This window comes from Canis lupus, chromosome 6, assembly GCF_003254725.2.
Source record: "Canis lupus dingo isolate Sandy chromosome 6, ASM325472v2, whole genome shotgun sequence".
Lineage (NCBI taxonomy): Eukaryota > Metazoa > Chordata > Mammalia > Carnivora > Canidae > Canis > Canis lupus.
Genome location: NC_064248.1, coordinates 51,165,136 through 51,182,049, shown reverse-complemented (window position 1 = coordinate 51,182,049; position 16,914 = coordinate 51,165,136). Strand labels below are relative to the sequence as shown.

The 16,914-nt window shown below is 36.4% G+C and overlaps 1 long non-coding RNA gene across 3 annotated transcripts in view; it reads left to right on the top strand.

Moving 5' to 3' along the window:
- Positions 1 to 547: 547 nt before the first annotated feature.
- Positions 548 to 16,914, top strand: part of LOC112640795 (uncharacterized) — a 60,724-nt gene continuing 44,357 nt past the window's right edge. Inside the window, exons 1-3 of one of the 3 annotated variants that reach the window (XR_007411427.1) lie at positions 548 to 613; positions 1,069 to 1,115; positions 6,206 to 6,292. This is a non-coding gene — a long non-coding RNA (uncharacterized LOC112640795). The remainder of the gene's footprint in view (positions 614 to 1,068; positions 1,116 to 6,205; positions 6,293 to 16,914) is intronic. The other 2 variants (XR_003124236.3, XR_007411428.1) reach the window with 2 other exon arrangements.

Genomic DNA, 16,914 nt, shown 5'->3' with positions numbered 1-16,914 from the left:
ACCAAAAGCAAATACCAGATTGAGAAAAGGAACAAGAGCCAGTCTTCTCTTCTAGTATGGTTTCATTTGATTTCTAGGAGCTAGAGGCCTAGCAGAAGATGTTTGATGGATTAAAAAGATGTGATGGATGTTAGTTTGATGGCCACAGACAAAAAATTCGCAGCCATCAAAGCTTTGTGCAACCCTTGGTATAAAAGGCATCAGGGCAATGGGGCAATTTCCCAATCCTTTAACAGTTATTAGAAGGGGCTCCCAGCCTATTACTGAACAGGGTTTGATTCCATCAAACTGACATAATATGAACCTGAATCCTGTGATGCATACTTTCCACAAATTAATATGAACCCAAAGTTCATAATCTCTTCAGGGAATAAAGTCCACAGTGTGTTGTTTGCTTCTGAACTCTAGACCTGGGTATAATGTAACTTTCACAATCTACTTACTTGGCCTAGTGGCTTTGAATGAAAGTTTATTATGCCATCACAGACATGTTTATGACCAGGTTTAGCCAGTGCAGGCTATAAAGGTACCTCTTTCCCTTGACCCAGTCAGTTAATTTTAAAATGCCCTGGGCCAAAACTCTCTGTGGGAAACAAGCTTCTAGAATCACGAGGTAAATTCTTAGTTTACGTCTTTTTTGTATCATGCTATTTCCCTCCATAAACGATAAATGTGGCTGACTTTTTCACAGAAATAGCTCTTTCTATGTCCTGATTTTCAAAGAACTTGGTACCTTGGATAAAAAGGAATCAAATGTGTTGCTTAATCTTTTGAGTGGCATCAACATGAACTTACTCTTTATTTGAGAATCCTCTAAAAAAGTATCCTTCTCAGAGGTCATTTTACTATGACCGTTTTTCTAAGTCATAGATACAAAGAAAAGAGTTTTAGAATTACTTACCATCTGGTGACTAGTTCCTCCTGAAATGCCTTCCACCCATCCATATTTTAATATCTTTTCTTTCAATCTTGTGAAATACCTCAGCCAAATATATTGGTTTATCAGTTATTTTCCCGGCTTCTCTAAGCGGCATTTGTTATATGAATATTCATTCCCTTTCCTTCTAGGTCTCCCTCTCTTTTTGATGACAGCTCCACAGTTGCTGAATTACTAGGTCTGTATTTTATAGGCAGCACAAAAGGTTCCTGGACGTAACGTCCCCAGAGATCTGCAACCCTCCCTATGTGAGAATCTGAAAGCTCATTTTATGGCTGTTGCTGTGAAATGGCAAAACACCAGACAGACATAGACACCAACCTGGCATTCGAAACCAAATTGACAGCTGTAACCTAAAGAGAAAAAATGTGTAAAACCTTTTTTCTTAGTTAAAAAATTAAAAAAACATATATCTAGATCTCTCTATATATAGATACACACACATAACAAAGTTTGTACATACTTGTGCTGATAAATACATAAACTACACGAACTATAAATGTGAATATCAACCCCAGAAATACCTTTCCACAACCCATGACACAATCACCATGTCTTATATTTGTAGGCACAGGACCAAGGCACAGTTGTAAGGATAATGTCAACCTTTGGTTTCAGCTAACAGCCACCTGCTACTAGAGCTGAGCAATGATCCTGTGCTGTGGCCAACTGTGGCTGTGTGGTTACATGGCAGGTTGTGTGCTTTGGGCACGTAATAGGACACAGTGGAAGTCTTAGCCTTCTAGCTTACCCCAGAGCTGCCGGTCATGCAGCAATCCCCTAGGTTTCATTTTCAGGACAAGTGGATAAATAAAAGGAAATATTAAAAAAGGTATATTTTTTTTAAACAACAACAACAACAACAAAAAAAAACAGAGTTGCTAACACAGATAAGTGAGTTGGCAGTACATTGGACTTGGCATCAAGCTACACATTTCATTATGAGGTTTACACCTGACAAAGCTTTCATTTAATTTTTTGAGTTTCTTGTCTTTAAAAAGAAAACTCAATCTGTATATTTCCACTTTAAAAATTGTAATATATATGTATATATATCGATTCTCTTCTCTCTTTTTTTGTTCTAAAAATATTTATTGAGCTCCTAGGATATAGTCACCATTCCATCAGAAATAAGTGGAAATGCATTTAGAACATCCTTTAAGATCTAGAGCTTATCAAATGTGAATGAGGCCTCTCTGATCCAAATGTCGTTTTACTATCTGTTTAAGAGAAAAAGTGATTCCAGTTATTTCACCTCAGTGTCATTTTTAGTTGCTATGACTTTTTCTTTCTACTATTTTAAATCAGTGGCTTTTTAAAATATTAAAAAGTATAATATTAAGGTTGGCAATGTTTCTAGTAAAGTGTTTCTAAATTCAGCTGTACAAATGTGATTCACCAGAAAGAGGAAGAATGCCAATTACCAAACAGAAGTTGTTGCTCATGTACAAACCACACTCCTGAATATTTGTGTTTATTAAACAGAAATCCAAACATCTCATTTTAGTTTCCAGAGAAAAATAAAAGGAGAAGTTGACTTAAAAGTGGGTCAAACTTTCTAAATTAATTTTAAAAAATGGCTCACAAGAAATGCGTTTAAAACTTAGGAGAAATTAAAACAAAGAGGGCAGAGGTATATCTAAAATTGTAAATTACCATTTACCAAATGTGAATCAAAAAGAAATATATACCAGGAGCCAAATGTTTCCCTTTTTTCTATTTTCTCCTCATGTATACTGATCTACCTTTCACTGGAAATATAGGGTAAATTCAACATTAGTGAAAGACTGAATGGAAACTCTAGGTCTAAGGAAAGAATAGGAGTCTATCAACCACTCTGTCCCTTCGGAAAGTAAAGAGAGACTAGACAGGTTTCCCAGTAGTGGGGTCCCATGAGCCCTAAGCCTAAAACTGCAGCTTCCTCTACCTCACACACCCTCTAAGAGAGGCAAAACTAAATTAATTTTTCCACCTCTGTTCCAAAACTTTTACCCTGGAAACAGCTTTTCTCGGTCTTTCCCTCCTTCTTGCTGCCAACTCCTTCTCCATTCCTCTGGATCAAAATGCAATAAAGCGTTTATATCTTTTAAATAAATATGACTTAGAAACTCCTATGCTGCATTCAGATTTTTGACCTCTGCTCCAGCGAAAATATTCTAAAGAAAAATTTTGTGAGCCTCCCAGAATACTATACAATTTTACATATGTTTCTGCTGTGATAGAAATTGCCATTTGCCCAAGTACTTTTTATATAAATGCCCTCAAATTTCTAAGATGGTACAGTATGTTCCACCCACTTTTGTGACAGATGGAAGAGACATTTGGAGTTGTAAAATGTCTGTATGAAGAGCAGAGCCTTCTAATGTTGTCATTTTACCTCAAACTAATATAGTTTTCTCTACCCCACTAAGGTGCTGAAAAATAAATCAATTTTTTATTGAGTTCCCAAATGCTTATAGCACTTGTGCTTTTTTACTTTAGAAGCCCCCATACTCTTTCAGTGTCCTTTTGTCCTAAGGCACTTTCCAGTGGTCTACTAATAATGTCTTCTAGATTCTACTTTAGCTAAGATCTGATTTCATCTCAGATCTGTCTTCAACCTTGTTATTCTTTTAATAGATCCCACATTTCTTACTGAGTGTGGCAAATTTATACCAATCAAAATATGTCAGAAACAAATTCACCACCCTCTTCATCCTTCGTAACCAAACTGATCCTTGCTACTTTTGATCCCATAGCATACTAATACACATATATTTACATATGCATAACTCTGTAAATATATATACATATACATAATACATGTATATATACACATATATATACATATATATACACATACACACCACACATATTTTTTACTTTATTTTGAGTTCCTCCTTCTGTTGATTTCTAATATCCAACTAATTCCCAAGTCAGATAGAGCTCATAGATATATTTCTTGTATTTTAAATGCTCTATTTTTTGACATTTGCAACTACCACCCCAGTTAAGGCAGGTACCATTTCAGGCCTGGATAGCTACAAAATCTTCAAAGTATTTCTCTCCAATCCTTAAATGCCCAGAATACCACTTTCAGAATAATCTGTCTAAAATAAAAATTTCATCGTTCACTGTGGTGCTCTAAAATATTCAATGGTTCTCCATTAGTTAGCAAAAACCAAACTCTTTACCTACTTCAGGAATTACTGCCCCTTCTGGAATTCTTTATGTCCAGCTCAGCTGGAAGTCCTATAGGGAAGTGGAAGAAGCACTGGAGTGGGAATTAAGGGAACTGGATGATAGTATTTACTTGGTTTCTGACTGGCATACAATCACTGTCAAATCCTGCAATCTCTCTGATTTTTCAGACTTATTCATAATATTGGGCGATGGGATGCTGAGGATAATGGTCATAGTACATGGAATTCCTCCACGGTCTTAAATTCGATGGTTGCAAGACCTAGAGTTCTCATTATTCTAAGAATATCTTATTTATTCTACTTTTACAGAGTGAGATTCACACTACACATAGTATATGCCATCTCTTTCACTTGGAAAGTCTTTCTTTTTTCTTATTTCCTACTTGAATAATGTTTCCCTTTCATGGTCTGCCTCACATTCCAGTGTACCCATACGAAAGCATTTCAGGTTATCACAATGAATTCTCCATTTTCTGAACTTCACCATATTCTATAGCACTTTCTTTTCTTTTTTAAACTAATTTACTTATTTGTTCATGAGAGCCAGACAGGGTCAGAGACATAGGCAGAGGGAGAAGCAGGCTCCCTGTGGGAAGCCCGATGCAGAACTCAATCCCAGGACTCTGGGGATCATGACCTGAGCCAAAGGCACCACTGAGCTCCACTACTGAGCCACCCAGTCGTCCCTAGTACTTATTTTTCTTATCATTGATTTTCAATACCTGTCTCAACTTTAATACATATAATATATAATATTCAATATGTTTCCCATTTTACATAATTTATAGTTGTTAATATCTTGGCCACACCTTAGTACATATCAACCATTACATTTCAGTATTTCAATACTGTTTTATTATTATTCCCATTATCTTGGTAGAGCCCAAATGATGTTTCTTAAGTCTCTTGGTCACTAAGTTTACTTGTCTTCATTTCCAACAAATTTGACCACATTGTGTTGGCCTTGGTCATACTCTTCTATCTAGTTGCACTGCTTTTGTTTTCTTCTTTTTTAGATGGGTTTGAATTCTCAGTAGTGATCATGTATCACATCAGTAGTGATTACTGGAGCTTTGTTAGGAAGGATTCTGAAGTTACCTTCGGGCTCAGCAGGAAAGAGAACCACAGTGGATCAACGTTTTTTCTCTTTTGTAGATGTGGAAAGTGGCACTGTAACTGCCTTCCTTTTTTTTTTTTAATTTTTTTTAATTTATTTATAATAGTCACAGAGAGAGAGAGGCAGAGACACAGGCAGAGGGAGAAGCAGGCTCCATGCACTGGGAGCCCGACGTGGGACTCGATCCCGGGACTCCAGGATCGCGCCCCGGGCCAAAGGCAGGCGCTAAACCGCTGCGCCACCCAGGGATCCCCCGTAACTGCCTTCCTATCCTAGCCCTCGATCCTCAGTGTTCCACTGCCTTATTGTATGGCATTGTCTAGAAGGCAGTGGGACAAAATAAAAAGGTCTTTGGAATTGTAGATTTAGGAGTCTAGCTTGGTTAAGGTGTGGGCTCTCCCATTGCTATTGCTTGACTTTGGCAACTAACAATCTCTCCTCTTCAGTTTCTTGATTATAAAATGGAGATTTCACATACAGTTCTAGACACCCTATAGGATTGTTGAATATCATTTAAAATAATATTTGTGAAACTATTCCATAAACTGATGACATAAAAATATTAGACATTTCTATTTTTGCCTTTTATTTTTATAAAATATATAGAAAACAAGAGAAAGGATCATAATCTTATGATTCCAATAAAGCGATATTAGCATGTTGATTCAGTTTTTTTCCCTTGCTTTCTCATGTATCTTTTACAACCTGGCTAAAATCATATTAAATATATTTTGCCCTTGTTTTTATTTTTATTTTATTATTTTATTTTATTTATTTTTTGCCCTTATTTTTAACACCATTTCATAAGTAGTTTCTCTATTTCCATGTGATTTTTTAAATACAAATCATAATTGTAATGATTGTATAACAATCATTTAGCAGATATGCCACAAATCTCTAAAATCTCTCTGTTCTTCTTATAATTGTAAATATATCTCCTCTCTATTTTTTTTTCCATGTGAAATTAAGCTGGTTACTTGGGACAAATTCACTTGGTTATGGAATGCCACATTCATTCATGGATGCTGCACACATTTATTGACTACTTACTGTCAGGTACTGAGTTACACTGTAGGTATATAGTGAACAGAAAAATTGTGACTTTTGTCTTTACAAAAAATGTATATAGTCTTATGGGAGAAGACAGGGACATATATTTAAAAAGTGAATACCAATTACTATAGAATTTCAGATTGTAATAATGTTTGAGTGAAAAAAATAGTGCTATGAGAAGAAACATTTGAAAAATTGGAGGGTAGTACTTATTTATAATTGGGTTAAGGGAACACTTTTCTCGGAATGTGTCATTTCTGAAGGACTAAAAGAAGACAGAGTAATGAAAATCTGAGAGAATACGATTACAGGCAAAGTGAATTGTATGTGCTAAGGCCTGAAGCAGGAAGAGTTTAAGGAATGAATGAAGCAAGAGGACATCGGTGTGAGTGGAGTTTAGTGAACAAAGAGAGAATGATCAGAGATGAAGCTGGTTTGGGATCATGTGACAACACATGTTATACATTGTGTTGTCATGGATTGTGGATTTTATTTTAGGGGTAACAAGAAGATTTGATAGGTTTTAAAGAGGGCAGAGTCTTGCCCAACTTTGGCTGCCTTTTAGAGAGTAGTTGGAGACCTGTAAGAGTGAAGGCAGAACAGTAAAACCAATTGTAGGAGTCACCAGTGGGAGAAAATGATGGCTTGTTCTAGAAAGTGGAACTAGATATGGAAAGGGAAAGATGAATTCAAAATATGCTTTGAAGGTAGAACTGATACAACTGTGTTAGATTAAAAAAAAGAAAAAAATAACTGTGTTAGATTAGATATGGGGTTGAGTAAAGGACCATGAGAAGAAAGACTCCTTTACAAACTGTCATGACTTTGTAATGTGTCAACTTGGCTCTGCCAAATTCAGTTTCCAGATTCCTCTTTGTGGGTGTCTCTAGCGAGGGTAGGCCACAGAGAAATTCTTGTGAGATACGGAAGGCAGAAAGGAAGTAGCAGTCATTTTGTACTCACTCACACACATTATCATTAATCTGCTGAGTCAACTCCTTGGCATGAGGCAGGGGCTGGGCCTGCATCTTCTCAACTTGCCTATAGATCCTTCTCCAGCTTCTACAACTCTTTAGCCAAGTCTGTAGCAATACGATACAGGGCCCTGGCTTCTGCAGGTCACCTATACCATCAAAATCAAAGGTAACAAGAAATGGTCTGAGCGTTTCCAGCTTATGCCTGATATTGGATGTCACACCCACCTTCCCTTCATGACTGCCTACCCTGTGGACTTATAGCCCTAGCATCAGACACAAAGACAGCAGCCTTATAGAGAATACTTGTCCAGCTCTAACAAATGTATGAGGTTAAATCTCTATTACAGTCCCCCTTATATGTAAAGATATGTGAGATATCTGTATATATAGCCCCTAATGATTCTGCTTCTCTTACTGAATACTGCTTGCCACATATAACAAAATAATTGTTTTCATTTATAGCACATTGCTTTCCTACTAAAAAATTAGTGGGTGTTGAGGGGAACAAATGCACTTTATTTGTAGAAAAAATATGATAATAATGCTTTAAAGATTTTAAGAGAAAACTGGGCTCTTACTAGAGGTATGGGCAGAGTAAAGCCAGGTTCATGGGCCTGTTGTATTCCTGGAAGTTAAGAAAACTTTGCAGTACTAGTATGCTAGCAAAATCTGTGCAAAATGATAGGAATAAAAGTAAAAGAAACGGGAAGGAGAAGGAAGAAAGGGAGGAGAGAGGAAGGGAGGAGTGAGGAGAGGAGGAAAAGATTATTTTGAAAAAGAGCATCATATTTAATAAATAACTAATTTTAAAATATACAAATAACTAGTTGTAAAATATTAAAAAATATTTTGGAGGGAAAGTTTTTTCTATATTATTATTATTATTATTATTATTTAGGGAAGAAGGTATCTTAGAGATTCCAAAAAAAGAAAACACTTTCAATTAACTAACTATTACAATTTGAGCCCTGTTGACTCCACAGGCAGAAATTGTTGCAACTTAGAAGAGAAACAGACCATTAAAGAAAAACACACCATTTCACTAAAATATCATTTCAGTGAATCGGTGTCAAATTTCAAAGGCTTTAAAAGGCATCACTGATGAAAAAGGCCCCAAGATTTTAGTCAAATGATCTTTCTGTCACCAAACTATGACAACTTTACACAATATGTTGGGAAAATGAATGCAGCATGAGTTAGAAGCAAACCAGTTATACTCACTTCCATTGTTACTTTAGCAAATGCACGCACCACATCTGTGCTTAGACTGGATGGTAGAGCCTTCATATTTACAGTCACAGGAGGACAAAACACGTTCCCGCCCGTATTAATTGCAATATCTGAGATTGATAATAATAAAAATTAGTCTTCTCATTGTCTAAAGAGCCAAAGAAATTATTCCTTCATTGTAAAGCACTCATAGCATCTAATATTTCAGCAACTTAATAATGCATTTGCATAATGCTATCTTAGCACCTTTATTGCATATAGAATAGATTAAACAGAAACAGAAAATAATACATCCTGCTAACTTTAGTTCATTCATACAAATACTTATTGAGAACCTGTGTATGCCAGGTATTGCACTAGAGACTAAGAGTTCAAAGATGAACAAATCTACTCCTGGTCCTCAAGTAGCTGATAGATTAGTGTTAGCTAACCGAGCCATTCACTGAGTAATCCTAAAATATCTGCTCTTCTGCCTAAGTCTAATTAACCTGTCTTCAATTTCTCACTAGAATTTTGAAAAATAAATATGATTTAAAATTGCTTGTCAAGGCTTCCATGGAAACTGAAGTATTCATTCTACGTGCAAGGCAGGATTGCATTCCCTGCTCCCTTTAAAGATAGGATTGGTCGTACTTGCTTTCCCTGATAAAGTGGACCCAGTGGTGTCCTGGAGCTTATACTGACTCTTGCCAGCACAAATTTGGTGAACCTATAGATGAAAATATTATTAACAATTAAATTATATAAACCAAGAAATAATTTATAACAAAGATAAATATCCAAAAGCATCACTTCCTAATTATTTCATTACATTTTACTGTCATGTATGTTTTTGAGAGTATTCCTGTCTATTGTCTATGTGGCAAAAATGCTATATGATGGTCTGTTTCTTCCTTACTCCATGGTGATCACGTTGGTAACTTGAAATCAGTCACTGTGGGAGTATTTATAGTCAGTTATTTGCAAACACTGCATATTAGTGTTTTTCCTTTCCTCAAAATCTGGCTGATGAACATTTTCTAGAATACTCCTGAGTGGGAGTGTAATGTGTCATTTCTAGGAAGAACCTTCCTGGCCAGTATGCATCCTCCTCCCTGCTGAGGGAACATGGAAGTATGTGTTGAGTTAGAGCTTTCATCAGCCTGGATCACCGAGTCACTATAAAGAGGAGAACGTGTGCCGTCCAAACCCAATCCCCAGACCCACCCTGGACTTATGACATGAAAAAGAATTAATTTCTTTTTTTTTCCCTTTTGTTACCATAGCTGGCCTTTAAAAAAAAAGATTTTATTTATTTATTCATGAGAGACACAGAAGAGAGGCAGAGACATAGGCAGAGGGAGATGCAGGCTCCATGCAGGAAGCCTGATGTGGGACTCGATCCCAGGTCCGCGGGATCACGCCCTGAGCTGAAGGCAGAACGCTCAACCGCTGAGCCACCCAGGTGTACCCCATAGCTGGTCTTGACTGATAAAAAAAAAACAATAGTAAAGTACTTCCAAAATATTTTTTCCGCAGAAAGTTGTACCATTACAATAGCGTAATACTTACTGCTGTTTCTATAATTGAGCTTCTGCTCCATACTACTCACCTTCATTCTTTCATTGGCAATTGTCATGTATAAGGAGAAGGTATTTGCTAACACAGTAACTTTTCCTAAAAGTTCTATTTTTTTAAGTTCAGCCCACTGAGCTAGTCCTTCAGGTGGTCTCTATTTATCTATTGCTCTGACTGTAAACAACTCATTTTGGGTGCACCTGGATAGCTCAGGTGGCTATTTTACCAATTCTTAGCTCAGATCTTGACCTCAGGGTCATGAGTTCAAGCTCCATGTTGAGCTCCACATTGTGCTCTATGGAGCCTACTTAAAAAAACAAAACAAAAAACTTATTTCGTAAAATCTAACAAGTGGAGTTTGGGTGTTACTTACTTTCTTACTTGTTAGTTTATACTTAACAGAACTCTGTTTGCTCATTAGAAGGCTACTGACTAAGTTGGACATAGTCACCACTACGGAAAAAAATTCGAAATTCCAACATTATCATAGTCCTCGTACCTCTTGTTGAAATTTGAGAGCCAAAAAAATTAAGACAGTTGAAAAATAAGGATGAGACAGGGAGAGGAAAATGGGGAAAAGAGAATAATGTGCTGTCAAGGAAGTTGAGAGTAACAGTAGTAATTCAGAGTTGCATCAGAGATATAAAGTTACTACTATACTATACTACTATACTACTATAAAGTAGTAATTCAGAGTTGCATCAGGTATATAAAGATTTTCCATATTAGAGAGATTTTCTCTTTTCAAAAATGTTTTATTTTTTTTGAAAAATACAGAATTAAGTCTTTTTGGTCAATACTCTTAAAACTAAGAAACTTTCAAGATCTGGAAGCTATCAAGATAGACCTAATTTGACAAAGATTGTGAATATACAAAGATTCCTAAAGCATGCATTCAAGAAGATAGAACCGGAGCTGGTTGGCTGGACAAATGTCCTTTATACACTAGGTATAGAAAAAGGCTGGTCCGGGCTGAAAGTGTAGGAGAAGATGGAGATACTGCCTACAGCACTATTCACTGTTGATATAGGCTTGTATCTCATAACTGATTATAGAATGAAGACAATTATCTAATCAATTCAGGAAAAAATTTTTTTCTAAAATTACCTAAATAAAATTACTATTATATACATGAATAGAAGTCAAAAATTGAGTTATTTGAATTATTTAAAAACAGGAAGTAGAGCCTGACTTGGTCCCAATTAAGCCCAACCTCCTAAATATGACCTTGATGAGCCTTCTGCATTGTTCAAATACATTGTTTTGTTATTGAACTCTACTCTTTGCATAGGTAAATACCTCTCTACTCCCTGGATCCTTTGCTTCTATATTCTCCCTCAAATGTTCAAATCTCCTATAATCCAAATCTTCTACTGGTACTGGGTCCTACAAAGAAATACTGTCTTCTTCTACTGAAGTATCACGGTTTGCCAAGAAGAATTGGACTCTTCTGGTGTTTTCTAATCCTGACTGGATTCAAGTAGCCATTAAGCTCTCTAACAGATTCACAGAGTTGGAGTTGTGGTTCACAAAGTGCAATAGCTAACAAGTTATTGCAAGCGGTTCATTCAACCATTCAGATATCAAACAGTATCTATATATTGACAAAATGACATTTCCCAGTATATGTATACTGTGCTTCCCATGTATGCAGATCTTATCTGATCAAGAAATTAGAGATTTATTTTAAAATATTCCTGAATTTTAACTAATCTTTTGAGCATTTAATCACTCAAAATTTAAAATGTGATTTTTATTATACAGAATTGCTCAATTTAAAAATAGTGCCTTTTTCTTTTAATATAGTTTTTTAAAAAAAAAAACAATGTATGTTATGTAGTTGCTTAGAAAGCTAACTGTTCTAACTGTCCTGTTTCTGCCCCTTATCAGTAATTATTCCTCAAACCACTCTCCATTTTCTAGAATTTAGTAAAATTCTGTCTTTCATTGATACCTTCTTTTTCTTCACTAGGTATTATGGATTTACATCTCTGTCTTATAATAGTTTTAGATGGACTTTTGTCAGGAAAAGGAGATAAACAAATGTTCTCAAGCTACCATATCTAACCAGAGGTCTCTTTAAAAAATTTTTAACGTCAAGAAAGGGTTCTCTTGCTTGGAAACATTAGGAACCACTGATGAAGAGGAAGAACTACAAGGAAGAATCAGGAAATCTGGATCTACCTTGGTTTTTGCTACGTGGGTGCTACATCTGCTACAGGATGACTGTGAGCCAGCTATCTGAGCTTCCTGTGTGCGTTTGGTCCTCCGTGAAATGAACACTCAGGCAACATGGTCTCTAGGTCTCCTATTTGATAGTACTGGACTCTACTTGACAAACAGAATAAGGATGGGCCGGCCTCCTACCTGCATAATATACCATCAAATTGGGAAACAGAAAGAAAGACAAGACTGGGTGCTAAGGAGCTAATCCTGCCCAAGTTGAATGGGGAGGCAGAAAACAAGGTGCTAGTAGAAGAATGGCATCTTGAAGCTGGCAGAGTCCAAAGTTGAGGCATAAATACCAAAGAAGCTTGGGTCAAGATCCAAGGAATACATGGACGTGGTCCCTTGCATGAAAGGAAAATTGACTTGGCAGGAATGATTTAAACTGAAGGAGAAGGAGAAAAGATGGGAAACAAAGGCCAAGAAGTAGGTGGTTATGGTAATTAAAACCGGAAATAATTGAAGCCTGGATATGGATCCTGGCAGGAGAAGAGCAAAAAGAGATGATGTCTCACTTAGAGTTGATAAGGATGAATACAGTCATATTCCTTAATTATTTTTTTTTCTGTAAAATACACTGGTATGTTTCTAATACAGAGAAATCTAAATGTTTCTAATAAAGGGAAATTCTAAAATAGTTTAGTGAGAGATGAGGCTAGCGAGTTGAAATGAGTTCTGAGTGAATGCAGATGAATCTGAAAAACAAAAACAAAAACAAAACAGAAAGAAAACTCTGAAAGGGCTGAGCAAAATAAACAGCGATTTCAACTGGCTGGCTTTCTTCCTTGCGTTTGTGAGTCTAGATAAGAAGCTTTGTGGTGGTGGGAAGGCAGTGAAGCTTTAATTGCCTATTAACTGGCTCCTTCTGTTTATATCCTTTCTCTACTCTGTCGTCTATCCCCTGACTTGGCCACTGCCGCCTATGCTAAATGGATTCTGATCAGCTAAAAATCACACAGTAATTTAAGCTGGAAATTTTAGTTAAATCCAGTCAATTCCCCAACATCTTTTCAAAAGGATGAAGGTTTTAATCAGTACAATACAAGCCATGGGGAATATGGGAGAGATCAGGTCAGAATGTGGGTCAGAAAAACTATAGAGGAAGTGCTAATGGGATAAGGACGCCTGAGCTTTTTATCTTATTAGCGCTTCCCATGTCAAATTAGCAAAATGGTTCAGGCACTAAAGTGTTGAGATAAAATGTTCATATGGTATGTGTTCCCCAGAAGGATTCTCTGTGAGCCTCTTCTAAGGAGATTCAACTTTTCTTCTCTTTTCTTTTTTATCTTCAGAGGTAAGTGCAATTATGTAAGCCCGACACATCTACTTTGTATCCCAGTGACCTCTGTGGAAATACAGCTTCATCAGCAAGACCACTGCATTACAAAATTCCAGGGGGCACCATTCACAAAGAAGCTGACGTGAATGGTGCCCCCTGGAGTTGTGCGGTGCTGTGGCCTTTTATCCAGATAAATTTCCTTGTTGTAAAACGCAGTGAAAGATACATATTCCAGAAGGAGCACCTTGAAAATACACTCATTACTTAGAGTAGTGGTATTTGTTCAAGTAATAAGGGTGCACATCAGTGTCATCTGAGTACCTTTTTTCCTCTTTTTTTTTCTATTGAGGTATGATTGACATGTGATATTCTATTAGTTTCCAGTGTATGATATAATGATTCATTATTTGTATAAGTTGAAAAAGGAACACCGCAGTAAGTCTAGTTAGCATCCTGAATATCTTTTTCAATATTCACATGCCAGGTCCTTTCCAATCCTATCTTTTGCATCACATGGATAAGTAATTAGACTTCAATAGGATGTAGAGAGTTATTTTTAAAATCCATTTATTCAATTAATATATAGTAAGAACTTTTCATGTGCCAGACACACTGGCCTTCTTTAAGTTAAATGAAATCATGGAAGTAAAGCACTTGGAACAGTGTTAGCTCTGAATATTACTATTATTATTCTAGAACATATGAAGCTCCTTCTTACTCCAAGACTTTTTTTTAAAGCTACAGTTTCCCTCTGTTTTAGCATGTTTCTCCCCCTTTCCACACCCTTACCCTCTGTAGCTAAATTCTTTTTACTCTCCAGACCCCACCTTAAAAATCACCGCCTAACTATTCTACCTAAAGTAATTTCTCTCCTCTCTCTTTGTACCTGTCTCAGCCCCACATTGGTTTCCCACATAGCACTTATCACCACTTGTCAGGATCTTATTGATTTATTTACTTATTTATTGTCTGGCTCATCCAAGGATGGGTAATCTACGAGGTGGGGGAAGTGTGTAAATATTGTAGGACCTCAGACAATCTTTATTAAAAGAATACATGAATAACTGATTGATCACATCATTTTATTTTCCCAAGAAAAATTCAGCATTCAGTTCACCTGGAAGTCTACTCATTTTTTTTTCCTGTGGTTTTGAATCAAATTGTGAAACCAGTTTTGATGGGATGCAGTCAGTGTGTTTACTGATTTCTTTTCAAATTTGAGAAAGGCTTGAATTTAAGAGAAATGTGTTGGCATGTAAGTAGCAAATTCTTAATACTTTGTGGGGGTAGTAGCCTCATAAGGCTCTGTTGTGCAAGCTCCTTGTGGTATCACAGCAAACACCCTGAAGCCTAAGATCAAAATATGGAACATTTAATTATTGTATGTGAATGTATTGCTGATTCAATCACACAGTTTGTGTAAAGGACAATATAAATGCCTGTATGTTCTAATTTTTTAGAACGAGATAGTTTCTAGGCTGTCTCCTCTACCAAATTTCATTGACCTAGACATTCTCAGATGCAATAAATAAAAATTATTATGCCCTGTGTAATATATAAAATGTGTACTGTATTGTTTTGCTGTGACAAAAATTAATGACATTCACACTGGTTGAATTTTTACCACTGACTAATAATCAACTCTGACTTCACTGTACTGGCCATGATGGCAGAGTCAAGTGATGAATGTAAAGTTGTCTAATCCAGCCCCTTAGCAGGCAAATGGGGAGAGGAACTGATTCCAAGAGAAGGTTGTGTGGGCAGTCAAATACCTCAAAATCAGTCTTCTCCAGCACACACACAAAAATATCTGTGAAATGAAAATAGGAGCAGAAAACTTGAAGTATCTTTTACAAAAACATAAAATAATGCATTAGGAAAATGCATCTTGCTTCATGTAACTTTTTATCAAAATTCACACTATCTCACTGTATATAAGACTAAGTATATTTCCTTATGTAACACCGCATTCTTTGAATTTATGAAGAGCAACAGTTTTATTCTAAATGATCTTCCTAGTTTTAATTTTTCCTCTGATATATACAGAGGTATGCATGTCTGGGGTAATATGAGGAATGTCATTTCAATTCTACTCTCTTTTCCAGTTTTCAGAATGTCTGTGTCTCCTCAGGCATGATTTCCCTGACTTAAGTTTCACTGGATAACTAAGAATCATTCCTTCCTTGATTATCCTTGGTCCACAGTAAATATCTTTCTTTTTGTCTCCCTTTCTTCTCTTCTACCTTTTCCTTTTATCTTCCAAAAACCCATTATTATTTTCTCTAAACAACAATTCTCAGTTTCTTTTGTAGTTACACAACTGTTGTGAATATTAATGGTATCCTTCAAGGGGTATTATTTATAGCAGGAAATATGGGTCTTTGATCAGTGGTTTTTCTTAAATAGAAACCTCATGCATTGTGGGTAGATTGTATTTCTCTTATGTTGGGCATTTCGTTGCTCATTTCCATCTTTCCTTATATTACAGAGTTGGAGGCCGTTGGAGACTTTTAAGTTGTTCTTTTTAAAAAGCCTTTTTCCCCTTTATTATGTGATCTCTCTAATGCTGGCCTTGTGTATGGTGATGTCTGCCCTGGTTGGAAATCCTTTTGCTACACTCCCTAAAGGCAGCAAGTGATTCAGGGAGGAGTGTGTAATTTGTTTTGTACCGTGGAATTCCTGCCATGCCTATATGTATTTAGACCACAGGCAAACCAATAAAGTTGTCATAGAAACAAAGCATTTCATGAATAAATCAATCCATAACAAACTTGTAAACTTCAAACAACCCACTGTGCCTTAACAACACATCCGTTACATACACAAAATAATCATGTTTGTAATGAGCAATGCACAATATTATTCTTTCCCATACATTTGGTCCTGTTTGCCATCTTATAAATATTCCTTAATGTATTTTTATGCAGCCTGTGGATTCCTACTGAGCTGGAATGAAATAAGTAACTCTAGCTGGGCATGATTATACTGGAAAAGCAGACTTTTAAAAATGTAGCTCATGGTGAACCCCAGTTCAAACAATATGCTTGAAATACCTACTCAGATGACCAGAGGGGATTGAAACCATGGCTAAGCAAAGTTTCCTCATTTTGATCAACTCCAGTATTCTTTTTCACTTTCAGTTTGCCTGTTTGGCTCAGTACCCTGTTCTGCATACAGTGTCTTCAGAGAATGTGGTTGACTGGCGGGGGCAGGAAGGGTAGCGATAAGGGAGCTATTTGAAAAATGACACTGAGTATTTTAAAAAGGACGAATGGTGTCTGCCTGGAACTATCATGACTAGATTGGAGAAAGAGAACACTTTGAGGAGGAAAAGTGAATGTTATTGTGTAAAACTT